Below are 20,382 nucleotides of genomic sequence, written 5' to 3' on the forward strand. Positions count from 1 at the left end.
GGGAAAAGGAAATTACAACAAACAGTTCCAGTTAATATTATATTTCCCGTTTAAACAACCACTTTTTGTGTGGAACTTGTTGACATTACGAGATTATTTAACCATATTTTATTAATTTTTTTTTTAGCGTGTAGAACCTTGTTTACTTGAAGCCTTTATGACATACGGGGTGTGTCTGAGCAATTTTCAACTGAAGGTCACACCCAAAAGTTACCTTTTAAAATGTCAGTAAATCAACTGGCATCAGGTTTAGACCTTCTTGGTTTTGGCAATGATGACCATAACACAAAGATTTGGAATGATTGAGTAAACTGGAAAAATGCCCATTGTCCTTGTTTTGATGTAAAATGGAAACGTTCATTTTGTGCAAAAAAGCAAAAAATTATCTTATTTTTGATGTCCAAAGTGGATATTGACAGAAAATACTTTAAAATAAACAGAAGGTTTAATCATGTAGCAGCAGTTATGACGAGGTTTCTCGTAAACTCAATCCAGGTAAGTCGGCGTGACATCCTTCAAAAGAGCAAAAACAAACGTGTGACAGAGAGAGATGAATCAGGGAAGCTTTTACCCACGTCACCATCTGCACAGCATCCATTATACAGCGTGAGTCACCGATGGCAGGAAGGTTACCTGCCTCTGACGTGCGCCGCCCCATCCAATCATCTCGCTTATGTCAACACCAAGAGCAGGACTGACGTACGAGGGAGGACTCAAGAGCCTGAGAGCAAAGCCTCCCACCACATTTTCCCCATGAGTCATGAAAGCCTCGTTAAGGTTTACATCACTCTGTTCCAGATAAAAACAACCTCACTATCAGTGCCAACACAAACCACAAACCGTTACTGGGGTTTTTATACGAGGTCTGTGATGAAAAAAAGCGGTCCTTTTTATTTTTTTCAAAACATAAATGGATTTGATTCATATGTTTTTACGTCAGACAAGCTTGAACCCTCGTGCGCATGCGTGAGTTTTTTCACACGTCGGTGACGTCATTCGCCTGTGGGCAGGCCTTGAGTGAGGAGTGCTCCACCCCGCCCGTCGGAATCTCTTTGTCTGAATAGCTGCTGCGGACGGCACGCGTTGCTTTATCAACATTTTTTCTGGACCTGTGAGGAATATCCGAGTGGACACTATTCGAGAAATTAAGCTGGTTTTCGGTGAAACATTTAACGGCTGATGAGAGATTATGGGGTGTTTCTATCGGTGTAAAGACTTCCCACGGAGCTGGACGTCGCGCAGCGCTTCCAGGCACTGTCGTCGGCCTGTTTCAACCTGAAAACATTCTAATTTAAGGCTTAATTCACCCAGGACGTCATGAGAGAACAGAGAAGATTCAGAAGAGGCCGGCATGAGGACTTTATGCGGACATTCCACTGTTTAAGGACATTTTGTAATGAAAGACGTGCGCGCAAATTCGCCGAGTTGTTTCCGTGACGACTCGGCGAATCTGTGTGCGCCGCGACAGGAAAAACACCTCCGTGTTGAAAACCATTTGTAAAATTCAGGCGGCTTTTGATGGCTTTCAACAAGTGAGTAACTGAGAAATTGTTTAACAGCTTGGGCATGTTCCAACTTGCCCGTTAAGGTTTCCAACGGAGGTGTTTTTCCTGTTGCGACCCCCCGCGGTCGGGTCTGGCCCGACATGCGACTCTGCCCGCACGTTCTTTCATTACAAAATGTCCGTTAACAATGGAATGTCCGAATAAACTCCTCATGCCGACTTCTTCTGAAAGTTCTCTGTTCTCTGACAACTTACTGGGTCAACAGAGCCTGAAATGTGGAAGTTTTCAACTTGAAACGGCGAGATGCTGCCGCCTCGAAGTGCAGATTGCCGTCAGGCGTCGTGGGCCGTCCTTAAAGCGACACTACCAGACCAAAATCTCTCATAAGCCGTTAAAATTTTTACCGAAAACCAGCTGAATTTATCGAATGGTGTCCACTCAGTTGTGCCTTACAGTTTTTGAAAAAAATTTTATCAAACAAAGCAGCAATCTCTGAGCCATTCCTAAACAATGAAAAAACGATGAGAGGGTGGGCGACTCCTCAGTCAAAGACTGCCCACAGGCGAATGACGTAACCGACAGGCGTGAAAAAACTCTTGCATGCCCATGAGGGTTCAAGCATGTCTGATCTGAGGCTGATGTTGGTTGTTCACAGTCAGCTGTGTCTAAACTCTGGACCAAATACAAACAACATGGGAAGGTTGTTAAAGGCAAACATACTGGTAGACCAAGGAAGATATCAAAGCATCAAGACAGAAAACTTAAAGCAATATGTCTCAAAAATCGAAAATGCACAACAAAACAAATGAGGAACGAATGGGAGGAAACTGGAGTCAACGTCTGTGACCGAACTGTAAGAAACCGCCTAAAGAAAATGGGATTTACATACGAAAAGCTAAACGAAAGCCATCATTAACACCTAAACAGAAAAAAACAAGGTTACAATGGGCTAAGGAAAAGCAATCGTGGACTGTGGATGACTGTATGAAAGTCATATTCAGTGATGAATCTCGAATCTGCATTGGGCAAGGTGATGATGCTGGATCTTTTGTTTGGTGCCATTACAATGAGATTTCTAAAGATGACTGCCTGAAGAGAACATGTCTATTTCCACAGTCATTGATGATATGGGGCTGCATGTCAGGTAAAGACACTGGGGAGATGGCTGTCATTACATCATCAATAAATGCACAAGTTTACGTTGATATTTTGGACACTTTTCTTATCCCATCAATTGAAAGGATGTTTGGGGATGATGAAATCATTTTTCAAGATGATAATGCATCTTGTCATAGAGCAAAAACTGTGAAAACATTCCTTGCAAAAAGACACATAGGGTCAATGTCATGGCCTGCAAATAGTCTGGATCTTAATCCAATTGAAAATCTTTGGTGGAAGTTGAAGAAAATGGTCCATGACAAGGCTCCAACCTGCAAAGCTGATCTGGCAACAGCAATCAGAGAAAGTTGGAGCCAGATTGATGAAGAGTAATGTTTGTCACTCATTAAGTCCATGCCTCAGAGACTGCAAGCTGTTATAAAAGCCAGAGGTGGTGCAACAAAATACTAGTGATGTGTTGGAGCGTTCTTTTGTTTTTCATGATTCCATAATTTTTTTCCTCAGAATTGAGTGATTCCATATTTTTTTCCCTCTGCTTGATCTAAAAAAGTAACCGTTACTGACTGCCACAATTTTTTTTCCTGATTTCTTATAGTGTTTCTTAAAGCCAGAAAGTTGCCATTTGAAATGACTTTAGTTTTGTGTCATGTCTGTGATCTGCTTTTTTTCTACAAAATTAAACAACTGAATGAACATCCTCCGAGGCCGGTGATTCCATAATTTTTGCCAGGGGTTGTATCAGTGTCCAGTGATTGTATTTATTATTTATATACCGGGTTGGACATAATAAGACATAATGAGAGCACACTGCTTCATTCATGACTGTACGTCTCTGACCATGGGTCATCTACAGAGGAGTAGATGGTTCATACTTGTATTGTCCACTCGATAAGAGGGATTCAATAAAATGCTGTGTTTTTTATGGTGTGTGGTTTTTATTTATTTTTTCCTCCACAGCAGAAGCGTGATGTGGTGCAACATGTTACAGCTGCATGCGCAAGAGCGTGCACGAAAATGTCATCAGTAGGTGAAATGTTTCGTGGTTCCCCATTTCGTGTTTGGTTCTTGGGTTGTCTTCTGGTTTCTGCATCTTTCATGTTATGTGTGAAGGGGCCCTATAAAAGATGACTGACATAAAACATGATTTTTTTGTGGGGTCATTTTACATTTTTTTTTTTTTTTACACAAATCATAGAAGAAAGGAGTCTTAAGAGGTATTGACAATACAAAATATTTCTTATCAATATGAGATTTTCTTGCCTCAAAATACATAATAATTGAGGCTTGTGGAAAAATTGGTATCAAAAATGGGTTAGTTTTTTTGTGGCAATTATTTTTTCTTCTATAAATTGTAACGAAGTTGATGTTTTAAGGCTTTCTTTTTTTAAAAAATAGAGGTTTGTGAAGAATTGGCATGATAACTAACGTTTTTTGTTTGACAATTAACTTTTTTCTATAAAGAGACAAGAAATGATGCTTGTGACATTAAAATTGCATTTTTTCTTAAATTTTTAAAGGATTTTTCTACAAAATACAGAACAATGGATGCTTGTGAGGAACTGACAGCGCAACAGGATATTTCTTGCAAATTTATTTTCAGTTAAATTCGTTATTGGAATGAATCACGCTTCATAATCCATGAATACGCCACAAAGTGCGTTAATCTCTGCTCTTCTCTGGATGAAGGAATGAATTGTGAGCGCTGTATGTGTGTGTGTGTGTGTGTTTGCTTGTAAGATGGCCTGAGAGGAGCCTGGAAGCGGCCACATGAGTGGATGCTGATAGAGGAGCGGCCTCCCTCCTGGCTCCTCTGGCAGCCTGCTCCCCTGTCAGAGCTGCAAGCCAGAGCTACTGTGCGGAATGATGAATCTCCAGGAGATAACGGCTGTGAGGAGGAGGAGGGGGAGGTCTGCCCCCCCCAGCCCTGAGGATGCAGCAGCATCCAGAATCCATCCAAGGTGACAGCGAGAGAAGTGCTGGTGCGCGGTTGGCCTCGGGCGGAGCGCGGCACGGGGGAGCAGGGTACGGTGAAGGAGCTGGATGATGTCGAAATGGAGGAGAGTTGTCTCACTTATTGGGTTGTGCTTATTGTAGGTGCGGCGTAAATGTTATGAGCGGCCTGCAGCCGTGCTGACGGTGCACTGCAGGGGGCGATTAGGGCCGTGCTATCCATCTCCCTGTCTGCTGCCGAGGGAGGAAACGAGGGCCTGTTTGGAAGACAGGAGGGAAAGAGGCGGATTACTAGGTGGCGCTGATTAGCTGGCAGCTCAGCGACACGCTGCGTTTTCCATCTCATCTTCAGCAGATGACCCGGGGCTGATTGGGGGGAAATGAAATGGTACTTTTGACGATTTATGAAGAAAAAGAAAGTGGAAGCGGGCTTGTGGGTGTCGCATGAATATTCAATTCACAGGCAATTAAAAGACGGCCCACTTGGAGAACAAAAAGCGACGTGACACTTGTGTGAGCGTTCGGGCTTTACGGAACAGAACGGAACGCTTTTGTCCTTTAAAATCGTAACTGCTCTCTGCTTGACACACTGCTGGTGTGTAGAATGAATTTACTTCCCTCTTTTTGATCTATAAGAGCGTACGAGCCTCCGCTGTCACCATTTCTATCAGCTGACAGAGGGAGCTTTGTGATGTCATAAAGCAAGGGTATTCAAGGTAATTGTGAAATCATATACTCAACAAAAATATAAACGCAACACTTTTGGTTTTGCTCCCATTTTGTATGAGATGAACTCAAAGATCTAAAACTTTTTTCACATACACAATATCACCATTTCCCTCAAATATTGTTCACAAACCAGTCTAAATCTGTGATAGTGAGCACTTCTCCTTTGTTGAGATAATCATCCCACCTCACAGGTGTGCCATATCAAGATGCTGATTAGACACCATGATTAGTGCACAGGGGTGCCTTAGACTGCCCACAATAAAAGGCCACTCTGAAAGGTGCAGTTTTATCACACAGCACAATGCCACAGATGTCGCAAGATTTGAGGGAGCGTGCAAGTGGCATGCTGACAGCAGGAATGTCAACCAGAGCTGTTGCTCGTGTATTGAATGTTCATGTCTCTACCATAAGCCGTCTCCAAAGGCGTTTCAGAGAATTTGGCAGTACATCCAACCAGCCTCACAACCGCAGACCACGTGTAACCACACCAGCCCAGGACCTCCACATCTAGCATGTTCACCTCCAAGATCGTCTGAGACCAGCCACTCGGACAGCTGCTGAAACAATCGGTTTGCATAACCAAAGAATTTCTGCACAAACTGTCAGAAACCGTCTCAGGGAAGCTCATCTGCATGCTCGTCGTCCTCATTGGGGTCTCGACCTGACTCCAGTTTGTCGTCGTAACCGACTTGAGTCGGCAAATGCTCACATTCGCTGGCGTTTGGCACGTTGGAGAGGTGTTCTCTTCACGGATGATGCGAAGGAGAAGTGTTGCACTGCATGAGGCAAATGGTCACACCAGATACTGACTGGTATCCCCCCAAATAAAAAAAAAAACTGCACCTTTCAGAGTGGCCTTTTATTGTGGGCAGTCTAAGGCACCCCTGTGCACTAATCATGGTGTCTAATCAGCATCTTGATATGGCACACCTGTGAGGTGGGATGGATTATCTCAGCAAAGGAGAAGTGCTCACTATCACAGATTTAGACTGGTTTGTGAACAATATTTGAGAGAAATGGTGATATTGTGTATGTGGAAAAAGTTTTAGATCTTTGAGTTCATCTCATACAAAATGGGAGCAAAACCAAAAGTGTTGCGTTTATATTTTTGTTCAGTATATATTGAAGGACACAATCATGATACATGTCATGTTTTAGACATGTTTCATGTGACTCAACCTTTTAAAAGTAATAAAAACTGCTATCAAACTACATATATAAATAAATCAAATATGTGACCATTTAATATTTAAACTACATCATCACTTTTAGGTTGTTTTCTGCAGTTTATAAGATGATGTTGTATTTAATTATATTTTTATAATGTGACTAATGTGCAGTGCAGATACGAGGTATATTAGAAAAGTATCCGACCTTATTATTTTTTTCAAAAACCATATGGATTTGAATCACGTGTGATTACATCAGACGGCGATCTGCGCTCCGAGGCGTCGTCGTCTCGCTGTTTCAAGCTGAAAACTTCCACATTTCAGGCTCTGTTCACCCAGGTCGTCGTCAGAGAACAGAGAAGTTTCAGAAGAGGTCGGCATGAGGAGTTTATGCGGACATTCCACTGTTAAAGGAGATTTTGTAATGAAAGAACGTGCGGGCAGATTTGCATGTCGGGCCGGACCCGACCGCGGGGGGTCGCGACAGGAAAAACACCTCCGTTGGAAACCTTAACGGACAAATTGGAACATGCCCAGCTGTTAAACAATTTCTCAGTTACTCACTTGTTGAAAGCCATCAAAAGCCGCCTGAATTTTACAAATGGTTTTCAACACGGAGGTGTTTTTCCTGTCACGGCGCAGACGGATTTGTGGCGTCGTCACGGAACCGATTCAGCGAATTTGCCCGCACGTTCTTTCATTACAAAATCTCCTTTAACAGTGGAATGTGCGCATAAACTCCTCATGCCAACTTCTTCTGAAACTTCTCTGTTCTCTGACGACGACCTGGGTGAACAGAGCCTTAAATTAGGATGTTTTCAGCTCGAAACAGCCAGACGGACGCCACCTTCAAAGGATTCAAAGGAATTTTATTGTCATATGCACAGAAGAACATGTTCCCTGCACAATGAAATGTGTCTACTGCATTTAATCCATCCTAATTGCCAGTAGGAGCAGAAGTCGCCATTAGGCGCCCGGGGTAAAGAAACTCCACAATCTCTCATCAGCCGTTAAACGTTTCACCGAAAACCAGCTTAATTTCTCGAATAGTGTCCACTCGGATATTCCTCACAGGTCCAGAAAAAATGTTGATAAAGCAACGCGCGCCGTCTCTAGCAGCGTCTCAGACAAAGGATTTCAGCCGAGAGGGCTGGACCAGTGCTCACTCAAAGACTGCCCACAGGCGGATGATGTCACCGACACGCGTGAAAAAACTCACGCATGCGCTCGAGGGTTCAAGCATGTCTGGTGTAATCGCACGTGATTCAAATCCATATAGTTTTTTTTTATTTTTATAAAACTGCCGGTTTATGATTTCCTGGCAGACATGAAAATACCTAAGAGACCCTTGAGCAAGGTCCTTAATCTCCAAATAGCTGCCAGTGTGCACTTGAGCACCTTGAATGGCAACACGCTGACATCACGAATTGGGTGAAAACATCAAATGCAACATTTCAATCAAAATCCTCATAAAGATATAAATCTTTGAAGCTACAGCGGCAGTACAGAGGTGGAACTGATCGGGGAATATACCTTCCAAACAGAAGGCTGTTGGTTCAAGGCCCCTCATGCCCCTGTCTCCTTATATATCTCAAGTTGAGTCGGGAAGGTCATTCGGTGTAAAACGTGCCAAATGCAGATCCAAACCAGATCCCCTTTGGAGACATTGAGTTTTTTTCAATGACTGGATTATTATTTTTTTTGTTGTTGTTGCCCGAATTGTAGCCGTGCAGTGACTAACCAGAGGTCCCCCCCCATGTGAATTTTGTGACAGTATGGCTTGAAACTTTCGTTGCATTCAGTTTCAAGCCATACTGTCACAATTGCATTGAAAGCCGACACCCCTCCATAATTGCAAATATACCTTAAAATCAGTTTTGTTGGCGCCGGCCTGAGCTGCACCAATAAGTCAGTGCCCCTGTGTGTTATATTATTATTTTCTCTGAATATGAGTCACGGGGGCTGTTTTACATTGTATTAATCTGCTGCCATTGTCAGTGAGATGAATGTGATTGTGCTGGAGCATCGCGCTTCAGGAGGATGAATGGCAGCGGCGGCGCTGCGTTTTCCAGCTCATTGTGTCGAAATGATTCTCCCCACTGTCATTGTCATCAAGTGCCGCGATACAGATGGGTCTATATCGTTTCCTTTCTTGCTCCTCCTCTCTTTCTCATCCCTATCACCTTCTCTCCGCGGGCCTCTCTTTCTTTCTGTGCCTCCTGCTCTTCCTCTTTTCCTCTCTCACACTCCATTCTTGGAGCAGGGAGCCCTGCCCCCCCACATCACCACTTCCCTAGGATCAGACCTGAGTGGGGGGATGGGAGAGAGGGAGATGGGGAAGGACGAGGGTGAGCAGAGAGTCTGCCAGGCTGGCGGGGAGGTGGTGGAATTCTGCAGGTTGCCACGGTGAGCCAGCTGATGGAGTGTCGAACCGTGTGCAACAAAGCTATTCTCTGCCCTTCACCTGCTGCTGGCACGCAACGTCACACCGCTCACAAACAAAGTGACGATTTGACACAAATCACCAGTGGTGACACAGTTCCGCGAATCCGCTAACTGCTAATTAGCAAAGCTAATGTTTTCATTTGCTGATTAGCTTTTGAGCTAACTTTGAAAATCATCAGCAGACCAGTTAGCTTCTGCTAACTTTCAGTCCACTAACATTTTTTTTTTTTTTTTTTTTTTGCTGGTTAAGTGAGTAAATTTAACAGCCAAAAATGTTTGTAAACCCTAAAATCATATGTTAGTTCCTCAAGAGCTAACTTAGGGTGATCAAATGTCCCGTTTTCCCAAAACATGTCCTGGTTTCTCTGACAAGCCAATCTAAATTTGTGTCTTTGGGTATACTTAGTATTTTTGTAATATAATTTTCTATTAATACAGAGGAAGCATACTTTAAATGCATTGAAATTATAAGGAATATTTGAGTGAACTTCGTGTATCTCATTGCAGAATGTCCTTGTTTTTCGATAGTCAAACTATAGTCACCCTAAGCTAGCTAAGCAAAGCTTCCGGTTCACGGGTCAAAGCACACAAGCGCTGGTAAGAAGACAAGAAGTTACACTTGTTGGGAAAGTGTAGTGACACGGACCCACAACAGGGGGCGCAAATGAACGGTCAATAGATGAGCCAAAAGGTAACAATTTAATGTTGTGAATGTGCACAACGAACATACAGACAATCTCAGAATATCATTACAGTCAATACACAAAGGTGACGTGTGGGCAGGCTCGAGGATAGAAGACGTCCGTCCTGAGAAGAGCCGGAACCACACGATTTCCGCCGCCCCAGAACCTGGTGAATACTGGAGCCGCCAAGTCCCGAATTCCCAGGTGATCACCGTCCCCGACTGTCGGATCTGGTACTGCTGGCGAAGAACAAAGACAGTCAAGTGTGGGTGTGTGTACACCCAGTAACAACAACGGTGGGAATGCCACCTCCACCTCTCACTCAATATGGTGCAGAGTACCGCAGTGATTCCTCAGGGGAAAAGAGTGCCTTCTAGCGCTCTCTCAGCTTCCACTGACAACGGTACCGGTACTCCTGCAAACACTCACAATATACAAACAATGTTGTAACACGAAAACGGCTGAGGATATTACCTCCAATGAAGTATGATATCTCGGCAACGAGGTGGAGATGACGTCTGGTCTTTATGGAGTGAGATGATGTTGAGTAGATGGGTGACAGCTGTCAAGAGGTAATGAGCGACAGCTGTCACCCCCGGCTGTGTCCATGGCGGCAGCGCCCTCTCCTGCCTGAAGCCCGCACTTCAGGCAGGGCGCCCACTGGTGGTGGGCCAGCAGTACCTCCTCTTCCGGCGGCCCACACACAACAACACTGTGGACAAAAACGGTATGTAAGAAGCTCAAAGGTCAGCATTTTTATTACCTCCGCCAAGGAGGTTATGTTTTCGGTTATATTTTGTTTAGGTTATGTTTTTATGTTTGTTTGATGTTTGTCTGTCTGTTTGTCAACAGGATAACTCAAAAGGTTTTGAACGGATTTTGATGAAATTTTGTGGAGTGGTTGGAAATGACAAGAGGAACAAGTGATTAAATTTTAGTGGTGATCCGGATCACGATCCGGATCCAGGAATTTTTTAAAGGATTCTTCACCATTGCGGGATAGGGGGAATTTTGACATTCTAGTTTCTAACTCCATAAAAACAAGGCAGAAAGGCTTGAAAAAAATTAGGTTGTAACATAGTCAAATATTCTATCAAACAACAAAGTTTGGTGATGATCAGATCCGGATTCCGGATCTGGTGATCCAGAATACGCAAAAATATAGGGAAAACAGAAAATGTGTCAGTGTGAGGTGACAAATGAAGCTAGAGATGCACAACTAACACCACATTGTAGCTGAATCTGTACTGATTCATTTTATTTGGAACATTAGTATTTTTGACATTGTGGATGCAAGGTCTTAAAATATGGAAACTCCATCCATCCATCCATCCATCCATCCATCCATCCATCCATCCATCCATCCATCCATCCATCCATCCATCCATCCATCCATCCATCCATCCATCCATCCATTTTCTTCCGCTTTATCCGGAGTCGGGTCGCGGGGGCAGCAGCTCAAGCAAAGCCGCCCAGACCTCCCGATCCACACACACCTCCCCCAGCTCCTTCGGGGGAACCCCAAGGCGTTCCCAAGCCAGCCGAGAGATGTAGTCCCTCCAGCGTGTCCTGGGTCTTCCCCGGGGCCTCCTCCTGATGGGACATGCCCGGAACACGTCTCCAGCGAGGCGTCCAGGGGGCATCCGGAAAAGATGCCCGAGCCACCTCAACTGACTCCTTTCAACGTGGAGGAGCAGCGGCTCGACTCCGAGCTCCTCCCGAGTGACCGAGATCCTCCGCTTGTACTCGCGACCTCGTTCTTTCGGTCATGAGCCAAATCTCATGACCATAGGTGAGGATCGGAACGTAGATCGATCGGTAAATCGAGAGCTTTGCCCCCTACTCAGCTCTCTCTTCACCATGACGGACCGATACAGCAACCGCATCACTGCAGACGCTGCACCGATCCGTCTATTGATCTCACGCTCCATCCGTCCCTCACTTGTGAACACGACCCCGAGATACTTAAACTCCTCCACTTGAGGCAAGGACACTCCACTGACCTGAAGAGGGCAAAGCACCTTTTTCCGGTCGAGAACCATGGCCTCGGATTTGGAGGTGCTGATTTTCATCCCGGACGCTTCACACTCGGAAACTGCATGTGGAAACTGCTTTTTTATTTAGATTGAGATCTGTGCACTTAGTCGTCTCCATATTTCTTTTAAAATGGATTTTATTTTATTTTATTAGACTTTGACTACAAATAGTTGTCGTGCTTTTCTATTAATTCTCGAAGACGGAAGAGCTTTGAGACTATTTTCATCCTTCAACCTGTCTGTTAGTTTGAATTTTAATATTGCACCACTTTGTTTTTAAAAGACATATATCATTCATGTTGAATGGCCTTCAATGTCTGCTCAACCACTCATCCTTACTTCCATATATTTGTTAGAAAAGAAACATAAATTACATAAAAATCAGTGCATCACCTCAAAAATAATGCAAAAATTAATGACCTGTCATGCAACCTGATTGTGATGTTTTGTCAGATTGCAGCATTTCACTGGCACAGACTTATTTCAGACGTGGTTGTAAAAATACTCAAACGTGCTACTATTCTTACAATAGAATGTTCACCCAGTACACAGTTTGCTCCACTGTATTCAACATCTTTTGTGTGTAGCAAGTTTTTTTTCTGTTATGTGTATTCGATTTAGATTTTTTTCTGCAATTAAATTGTTTTATTTTGATACTTGTTTTAAAAATGTCACTTTGCTGATTGAGATATTTTTATATGAGGTCTGTCAATAAAGTAACGGTCTTTTTATAACTTTTTTCAAAAACTATATGGATTTCATTCATATGTTTTTACGTCAGACAAGCTTGAACCCTCGTGCGCATGCGTGAGTTTTTCCACGCCTGTTAGTTACATCATTCGCCTGTGAGCACGCCTTGGGAAGGAGTGGTCCCGCCCCCTCGTCGGATTTTCATTGTCTGGAAATGGCGGAATGAAAAGGACTTTTTTCCATCAGAATTTTTTCCGAAGCTGTTAGAGACTGGCACCTGGAAACCATTCGAAAAATTTATCTGGCTTTCGGTGAAAATTTTACGGGCTTCACAGAGAATAAGGACTGTTACTACAGCTTTAAGGACAGCTTTAAGGACGGTCGGTGCGCCGCGCTCCGAGCTGCGACGACGAGGCAGAAACCCCCGGATCATTTCTAAACGGATGGCTCTGTGGATACGAGACCGTCGTGTGCTCTTTCTCTGGTTATCACAAGAGCTGGACATCAACCATTTTGCGGCAGATTTCACTTTTAACAAGAGATTTTGTCATGGAAAGCCGCGCGGAGGCTTCGCACGTAAAGACCGATTCGCTGATGAAGCAAGACAAAGGAACACCTCCGTTTCGGAGTGTTAGAGGACAAGTTGGGACATGTCTATCTCGGCTTTCAGTGCTTACCAGTCGAGTGAGTATAAGAGAAATTGTGGAGAGCTGGACATGTCCCAACCTGTCCTCTAACACTCCGAAACAGAGGTGTTCCTTTGTCTCGCTCGATCAGCGAATCGGTCTTGACACGCGAAGCCTCCGCGCGGCTTTCCATGACAAAATCTCTTGTTAAAAGTGAAATCTGCCGGAAAATGGCTGCTGTCCAGCTCTTGTGATAACCAGAGAAAGAGCACACGACGGTCTCGTATCCACAGAGCCATCCGTTTAGAAATGATCCGGGGGTTTCTGCCTCGTCGTCGCAGCTCGGAGCGCGGTGCACCGACTGTCCTTAAAGTAGTTCTTAAAGCTGTAGTAACAGACCTTATTCTCTGTGAAGCCTGTAAAATTTTCACCGAAAGCCAGATAAATTTTTCGAATGGTTTCCAGGTGCCAGTCTCTAACAGCTTCTGAAAAAATTCTGATGGAAAAAAAGTCCTTTTCATTCCGCCATTTCCAGACAATGAAAATCCGATGAGGGGGTGGGACCACTCCTTCCCAAGGCGTGCTCACAGGCGAATGACGTCACCGACAGGCGTGGAAAAACTCACGCATGCGCACGAGGGTTCAAGCATATCTGACGTAAAAACATATGAATGAAATCCATATAGTTTTTGAAAAAAATAAAAAGGACAGTTACTTTATTGACAGACCTCGTGTATTAAATATTTGACATGAGTCATCAATGTAAAGTGTCATTGTCGATTTCTGTATTTAAAGATTTGGATTTGAATTTATGTGGTCGTATTCGTACCGGTTAAACAACACAGGTGCAAATAAAATAACAACAACAACAACAACAAAAAATAAAATAAAATAACACATATCATGAAGTCAAATCAAATTAAAATTTATTAATTTATATAGCGCCAAATCACAACAAGTCGCCTCAAGGTGCTTCACAAACATCATTTAAAAGGCAGAATAAAATGAAATAAAGATTAAAAACACAATAAAAAACATAAATAAATAAAAGGAATAAAAGAAGACACACAATCGTATAAAATGCTAATGATAAATTCGGGAAAAAAGTGTGTCTTCAATCTGGCTTTAAAAGTCTCCTCAGAGTCTGATTGTTGGATCTGCGCAGGCAGATCATTCCACAGAGCTGGGGCGCGGTGGGAAAAGGCTCTGTAACCTGGTGACTTTTTATTCACCCGAGGGACACACAGTAGGCCTGCATCCTGTGAACGCAGGCCCCGAGCCGGTACATAGGGCTCAACCAGGCCGGCCAGGTAGGGGGGTGCCAGTCAGTGAACAATTTTATAGGCTAATAATAACACTCTAAAATCCGATCTCAAAGAGACTGGAAGCCAGTGAAGGGACGCCAGAACCGGCGTAATGTGGAAAAAACCTTCTGCTTTGTGTCAGAAGTCTGGCAGCAGCATTTTGAACCAGTTGAAGACCCCTGATGCTGGACTGCGGTAAACCAGAAAAAAGACCATTACAAGTCCAGTCTGGAAGAACTAAAAGCATTATTACCTCCGCCAAGGAGGTTATGTTTTTGGTCGCGTTTGTTTGTTTGTCTGTCTGTTTGTCAGCAGGATAACTCAAAAGGTTTTGAACGGATTTTGATGAAATTTTGTGGAGTGGTTGGAAATGACAAGAGGAACAAGTGATTAAATTTTAGTGGTGATCACGATCTGGATCCAGGAATTTTTTAAAGGATTCTTCACCATTGCGGGATAGGGGGAATTTTGACATTCTACTGTAGTTTCTAACTCCACAAAAACAAGGCAGAAAGGCTTGAAAAAATTAGGGTGTAACATAGTCAAATGTTCTATCAAACAACAAAGTTTGGTGATGACCGGATCCGGATTCTGGATCACCAGATCCAGAATATGCAAAAATATAGGGAAAATAGAAAATGTGTCAGTGTGAGGTGACAAATGAAGCTAGAGATGCACAACTAACACCAAATTGTAGCTGAATCTGTACTGATTCAGTAAGGTGTCATCAGATTTGATGTAGCTTCAAATGTTATGGAGCTAGATCCAGAAGAAAACCGCCATTACCGAAAAATCGTTTTATACAATAACGTTTGAACTAATAAAGACATAAAAGTGATTCCAAGTTCTAGTGGTATGTTTTCATGGTCAAGGATGTCAAATATACAGGAAAGAAAAGTGTATGTATCATAGTTTTGGTTGTAACACTGAATTGTTGAATAGATCACTGTGCCAAGGAGGGAATCTCTTTAGGGTCAGTGACCCTATGGCCTTGGCGGAGGTTTGCACTCTCTGAGTGCTTCTAGTTAATTAACTTTTTCGTCTTTTGTTTTGTGAACACAATACAGGTGAGCCGTAGCTCCGTTAACGGTTTTTAGATATATAATATAGAGCTAAACTGTGACTTCTAATACTGCGATTTACTGCTTTTGATAAAGGTCATGACTTTGTTTGGAGTTTTATTTATTTTTTTGTGCTTTCGTTTTGTGTTTGTGATCGTCTTTGAATTTACCCAGCAGCCACTGCGGCGCTTAAACTCAAAAGTGGCTTATCAGTAGCCGACAGTGTTATCCGAAGTGGCCGCGACCGAGTCAATACTAAAAGTTAGCAGTTAGCAGTAGCGTCCACTAATTTTTTTTTTTTTTTTTGTGATTTCTCGGTTTAGCGTTAGAAATATTAACTTTTCAGTTAGTGGTTTAATGGTTATCTAAGCTAACTTTTCAGTTAGCTGTGCCCACCGCTACAAATCACACAATGACACACGCTCAGCAACCCGTATTTTTTTTTTTTTTCCCATCCAGAAGCCACAGCAAACAGGAACTGGAGCAAATCCCGGCTGCAGGAAGCTCAGTGGAAACTTAACATCTGTGCCTGAGAAGAAAAAGCTGCTGCTTGTGTTTTGTAGCATTTTTCAGGTTGCACATTTCAGCCCACGTCTGCCTGCAAGCCACAGTGTTTGTGTATGAAAGAGACAATTTACAAAATGTCATGCAAATTATAGGCGTGACATTGGACAAGGAACAAGCCTGCTGATTGGACTGCGTTGCACAGTCGCTGCGTGTCGCAGCGTGCTGCTGAGTGCTGTCCCGTGGCTTCCTGTGATTAAATTTATTTACTTTTTTTTGCTGCATGGTAACTGCAAGAAAAACAGGGAACTTGAATAAAAGCATGAAAATTGCTGCCATGCAGAGAATGAATGACATTTTTTGCTGAATGTCATTATTTTTGCACCTTAAAAATCAGATGTAATAACTGTAATTTCCACAGAGAATAGGTCAGCTTTCTTCACCCCCCAACTCCCCCATCCCCATTATTCATAAATCGAAAAAAAAAAGTACTAATTCCAACGCCAACGTGTGTGTGTTTCCAGGTACTGGCTGAAGTTCTTTGTTGTAACACGTAAACAGTCCTGGCTGGTAAACCGCGCTGATGTATGCAATGAAGCACCTTCTGATTACAATATGTTGCATTTTGTCAGTTTCAATTTGTAACAAAGAAAATGTTAACAAGCATCAACAGCACATCAGCACAACTGCCATTATTCCCAAACTCATCATAAATTCAGCTCCCGCTGTCATTGCGTTGTGCACAATTTCAGTTTCACAACAACAAAACAGATGCCTATCAGTCATTATCACTTCATGTTCCACTGGTTTATGGTTTTGGCTCTGGTCCTGTTTTGGACAGATATTATTGAGTCATTTCCTGTCATTTTCCCTCCATGTTTCTTGTGATGTTTTTCCTGTGTTAGTTTGACAACTGTTATGTATCACATTCTGGGTGGATCTTGTTCTGTTTTTCTGTTTTTGTCCAATGTTCTAAGTCATTGATGTATTTCTGCTGATTTTCCTCCATGTTATTTGGTGATGTTTATTAGTCACATGCTTATTCTTATGTTTCCTCCCATGTTGTTTTGATTTGAGGGGGGTTCACATGTCCGTGAACTTCCAGGTTTGCTCTACATCCACTATCAATACACTGCATAAATGCATGTAATGTCTCCTCGTGCCAGATTGTCAGAGGTTCTGCCCTGCTCTCTGGTGTTCCATGTGGTAGTGTTTTTGATTCAACACTGCTGACTTTAGCTGTTGTTCCAGACTCCTGTTTCTTGCCTACTGTTTTTTTTTCTCTCTGGTTACAGTGTTTTTATTTTACTTTATAGACATTTCCTGCCATTCTGGATTCCTTTCTTTCACCTACTGCTTTGGATTCTATGATGTGAAACTCTGGTTACTGAAATCATTCTATGTACTGGATAGTAAGTCCCTTCGGCTGCTCCCTTGTTTGCACTTGGGGTCGCCACAGCAAATCCAAGGTGGATCTGCATGTTGAATTGGCACAGGTTTTACACCGGATGCCCTTCCTGACGCAACTCCACATTACATGGAGAATTGTGGCAGGGGTGGGATTTGAACCCAGAACCTTCTGCACTGAAACCAAGCACGTTAACCACTTGGCTTCCACCCCTGCTAATTCTGCCTAAAACCATTGAGAACTCTGGTTAATGAACTGGCTTTGTATGATTCTCCTCTGTTTTCCCTCAACCTGAGACAGTTTTGGACTGGTTGCTGACAGAAGCCTGAGTTACAGACCATTCTTTGACGCCTACTGTGTCACTGCTGGAGCTGTTTATTTTGCACAATAATATCTGTTGTAAACATCTGTTGTTGTGGTTCTCTGCGCTGGGGTCCTTGACAAGATCCATTACAGTTTAAAGTACAACAAAATCCTATCATACACTCAGATATGTTGCGTGTTGTAGCAATAACACTAAAGAATGGGTCAGCGATTAAAAAATAATAAATTGTTGCCTGTATTTTTCTGTAAATGACTCTGCCAGAATGAACCAGTTTTCACACAATTCATGAAGAAGGTTGTCATTCAGCAAAAAAGCAAAAAAGGGGCGGTGCCTGAAACCTTAAATAAGTGACACTCTTAATAAATCTTTGTAGTGGGAGGAGATATTGCAGAGACAATCACTTGTCTTGGCGGTGCCATTTATGTCTCTTGGTTCTCTGCCTTTGAGATTGAGAAACATCTGGGAAGAGCTTATAGAATCACGAGGAAGATCGACACAGTTATATTTTGAAGACATTGTCTTTGCAGGAGAAGAAACAATTAAGCATTTAGGATCCTGGTGCTTCCTGTTTCAGTGTATGGGGTGTAAGACTTGGATGTGAAGATTGCATGATGATGCTAGGTCTATCTGGAGGATCCTTGGATATCAGTGGAATAAACGGTTACTTGAGGAGACTAAGATAAAGATTGTCATTTGCATTGTGAGGGAGAGTCAACTATGACATTTAGTTCATGTGTCGTGTTTCTCTGGTTATGATCCAGTACATAGGTTCCTCAATGTTGAGGATCTCAGCAGCTGGGGAAGGCCAAGAGGATGCCCATGGTTCATCTGGCTGCGGCAGATAGATGGTTGCTTTTGAATGGTGGGGATCGACCGGTTTTCTGTGTGGCTGCTTGCCATCCAGGACCCGTGTTGGTTCTGAAAAGTTGTGGATGTGGTGGGCTTTTAAAATCCAAATTTTAAAGTTCAGGCAGGGGTGCTGCCCAAGCAGTTAAGTGCTCTTGTTTCTAGTAGGTTCCCAGTTCAAAAAACCAACCTTTGCCCATTCTCCATATAATATGGAGTTGCGTCAGGAAGGGCATCCAGCGTAAAACTTGTGCCAAATCAACAAGCAGATCCACCTCGGATCTGATTTGGCGATGCCAAGTGACAACAAGGGAGCAGCCAAAGGGTCTTACAATCATCTAGTTTAACCCTCTGGGGCTGACACCGTGGTATACGATGGCTAAGACCAAGCTTTACTAAATTATAAATAACTTTTGAATGATATGAGATAGAATCTTACTTTTTATTGCTGAAAAGGTAACTCCGCGGACTTTCGAGCCAGCCATCGGCCATCTTTGTACTCCTCATAGAAGCTGTGTGATGACGTGCGCAATGTGAGTGTCTAATCAGAATTGGTTCACTGTCACATGGTTTTCCAAAATCCAATCGTAGGACAGATTCACCTCATGTGAAAAGCCAAAGATCGTTTTCAGGAGTGATATGTTACTAGTTGGCCCGTTTGAATAGCCCCCTGGGTGCTCCAATGAGTACATACTATTGGGCTCCAAATGCGCCCTGCGCCGTTATGCACAGCGATCACTGAAAGCAGATGGAGCAGACGGAGAGCCTCTGATGACAATCTCGCGTGCTCAAACAAAGAGTGTGTATCTATCAGGATTGCTCCACTAGTTTGCATGTAAATGTTACTGGATAACTCTGTTGTTTTTACCATGAAGACAAAAAAACACATAGACCATTTTTTATATACTGTTCAAAATGTGCATTTGTGTTTATTGTTTGAACCTTTTTGTTGTACAGTCTTTCACACAAGACCTCAAATTACCTTTATAAAGTGTCAAAACAGTTGTTTATTATAGTTTGCTGTGTGTTTTGAATAAATGTGTGTGTAAAATTATTTTCCACTTTACTTTTTCCTTCCTTATTTTTGATTGTAAACCTTTATTCCACTTATAAAACACAACAAAAGCATATATATTATGAAATCACAGGTTGTCTTGAAAAAAGAGACATAAAACGTGATTGTGGGATGCAGGGAGAGCTGTTTGGTTTGGTTTGTTTGTTTATTCCAAGTCAACATAATATATAAACAATAATATAAACAATATAAACAAATAGTACAGTTTTATGTTCACACTTGACACTGTTCATAAGATGGTGAAAAGAAAAAAGAAAATACGTAAAGACAAAAAAAAAGGCATAATTGAATTAACATAACACTAACAGAATCAACTTGGAAAGGAGTGGGATGAAGACAAGCTTATTGACTCCCACCCCCAATTCCATCCTCAATTAAATTAAATTACACGGTTGCTGTCATTTTGAGTTTAATATTTCATATATAATATATAAAGCATATAAATAATACAATTATATATGTATGTGAACATACACCCACACACACATACATATGAACACACACATACATACACATACATACATATCCATATATACACACACACTCACACACACACATATACATACATATACATACACATACATATATACATATACACATATACATACATACACACATATATACATATATACACATACTATATATACATACATACATACATACACACATGCGCATACACATATAAATATAAACGTAACATAATACAATACCATAGTAATATAATATAACACAGGAGTGAATAACAATTACACACTGGACAGTATAGACAAAATAACACACAACAGAGGACCAGACAAGACACATGGAACACATATCATTGGATTTATTATCATGATTATTATTACTGTTGTTGTTTACCCTGCTTAGTTTGAGGCACTTGAGGTGAGTGCAATTAAAACCACAGGTC

The sequence above is a fragment of the Thalassophryne amazonica genome, chromosome 15 (genome assembly GCF_902500255.1).
Source record: "Thalassophryne amazonica chromosome 15, fThaAma1.1, whole genome shotgun sequence".
Classification (NCBI taxonomy): Eukaryota; Metazoa; Chordata; class Actinopteri; order Batrachoidiformes; family Batrachoididae; genus Thalassophryne; species Thalassophryne amazonica.